Source organism: Elephantulus edwardii, unplaced genomic scaffold (assembly GCF_000299155.1).
Source record: "Elephantulus edwardii isolate Elephantulus edwardi_28Jun2011 unplaced genomic scaffold, EleEdw1.0 scaffold00016, whole genome shotgun sequence".
Classification (NCBI taxonomy): Eukaryota; Metazoa; Chordata; class Mammalia; order Macroscelidea; family Macroscelididae; genus Elephantulus; species Elephantulus edwardii.
This window is the reverse complement of record NW_006399766.1, coordinates 13,630,521-13,633,140: the sequence shown is the minus strand read 5'-3', so window position 1 is coordinate 13,633,140 and position 2,620 is coordinate 13,630,521.

Below are 2,620 nucleotides of genomic sequence, written 5' to 3'. Positions count from 1 at the left end.
TTTCTTGTTGCTTCTTTAGGGTTTTCTAAGTATAATATCAGACTGGGAAAAATATTTGGTAATGATATGTCTGATAAGGGATTTATAACTAAAATTTATAGAATACTCCAGCACCTCAACATGATAAAGGTAAACAAGCCACTCGTAAAATGGTCACTGAATATGAAAAGACACTTCACCAAAGTATGGTGAACAGACACATGAAGAGATGCTTAATATCCCTAGCTCTAAGAGAGATGTAAGTAAAAACAACTGTGAGATATCATCTCACCCCAGTAACAATAGACAAAGTTTGACAGAACAGCAAACAACAGATGCTGGCAAAGTTGTGGAAAAGTTGGAACCCCTAGTCACTGTTGGTGGGAATAGAAAATGGTACAACCACTATGGAAGGCAGAATGGAACTTTCTAAAAAAGCTGGAAATGAATATACTGTTTGATTCAGCAATTCCAGTACTGGGAATATACCCTAAAGAAACCAAAGCTTCCTCCCAAACAGGTATATGCACACTCATGTTTATTGCTGTATTGTTCACAATAGCTAAGAGATAGAAGCCACTCAAGTGCCCATCAACAAATGAATGGATAGAGAAGCTGTGGTATATTAACACAATGAAATACTATGCAACACTGAAAAATAAGAAACTCATAAAATATTACACAACATGGATGACTGGAGGACATTATGCTGAATGAAATATCTTAGTTACAAAAGGAATAATACTACACAATGCTACTGTTGTAGAGTGGGACTGATATTGGGGTTGGGGGAAAACTGAGAAAAGAGAATAAATAATGAACACTGCATTGGAACATATGAGAAAGAACTGTTTAAAAGGAATATATAATTAGGCATTATTTGCATGACAGTAGTCCAGAATAAGAGTTGCATAGCAAAATGGACTGGAGGGGCAGGGGGAGGAAATTGTACAAAAATGAATTCATGGAAATCCAAGTTTTCTATAAACTTTCTTTAAAATCAAGATAAAGAAAATATTTATAAAAAGTTATTGGATAAGACAATGCATCCTAGTGGTCAATTTTGCAAAATTTTGGTCTCTTCTGATGTTTTCTATTTTTTAATTGGAATATTAGCTTTGTGTATATATTTGCAGGCTACTGTATGTGATTTAAGGGAGAGTACCCATCTTTCTTCTTGAAATAGCTGGTTACACTTGAAACTCTAGCCTTTGAGGCAGAAACAGAACTCCATATCACTAAGCCACCAGAGCTCCCTATTGGAGGTTATTTCATTTTGGGGTTGTTGTTACTGTTAGGTGCCTTCAAGTTGAGTGCAACCCATAGCAACACTATGAACAACAGAGTTGAACTATCCTGCGCCATCTTCATCATCTCTGACATACTTGAGTCCATTGCTGCAATTACTTTATTAATCTTTCTGATCAAAGGTCTTCCTCTCTTTCACTAACCCTTCCCATTTCCAAACATTCCCAAATTTATGTGAGATAAGGCCTTGTCATTCTTGCCTCCAAGGAGCATTTTGGCTGCACTTTCTTCAAGACATATTTGTTGTTTCGGAAATCTAGGGGATTTTCAACACTCTTCTCTAACATCACAGTTCAAAGGCATCAGTTGTTCTGTCATTCTTATTCACTGTCAAGATCTCAGATACATAACAAATGATTGAAAAGGTCATAGCCTGGATCAAGCATACTGTAGTCCTCAAACAGATGTCATTGTTCCCTAATAATTTGGAGAAGTACCTAACTTCAGACTTCCCTAGTGCAATATCTCGCCTGATCTCCTAACTGCTGGTACCCAGAGTGTTGATTGTGAATCCAAGTAAGATAAAGTTGTTGACAGTTTCAATCTATTCTCCATGTATCATGATGTTGCCTATTGGTCCAGTGGTGAGTATTTTTGTTTTCTTGTCATTGAGATACAGGCAGTAGGCTATCTTTAAATATATCTGCATAGATATCATTCTGTTCCACCAATTGTGCTGTAATTTTGGCAAAAGTCAACTATGCTTTTCTCCAAAGAATTTTCATTTTTGTGTTAGTTTCACTAGCTATTGCAATTATAATTTAATTTAAAATCTAGAAATTAATGCAGTTTTAAGGTGAAAGAAAATTCCAATTACTACAAAAAGTCAGTTAAATGCATTGAAAGTACTAAAGGAAAGACTCCTTCCAGCAAAAGGTAAGTTACGGAGAAAAGCGCAACCATGAACGTATGGAAAGACAAAGTCTCTGTAAACGTTCATTAAAATCAATTAAAAGAAATACATAATTGTTTTGAAAAGCTTTCCATTTTCCCCTGTCTTTTAAAGTTTTCACTTCACTTTAAAGAAAACAATGCATTACAAGTGAAGTTTATAAGCTAAAGATTACACACATCAGTCAGTGGACTGACAGTACAGAAAATATATTTACTACAAAAAATAACTATGGACTGTATTTTCACATGTTGTAAGTAAAAATAAAGCATTATGAATAATATAGTTTTAATAAATATGTATGTTTATTGACTCTTTGCTTTAGCTTATTTTTTTTTTCTAGTTGTGTAACGTTGAGTCGGATCACCCTGGTTCAGGAGGAGATTGCCCTTCCTTCTCCAGCAGAACATCTGGTGGATTCAAACCATGAGTCTTCAGGAT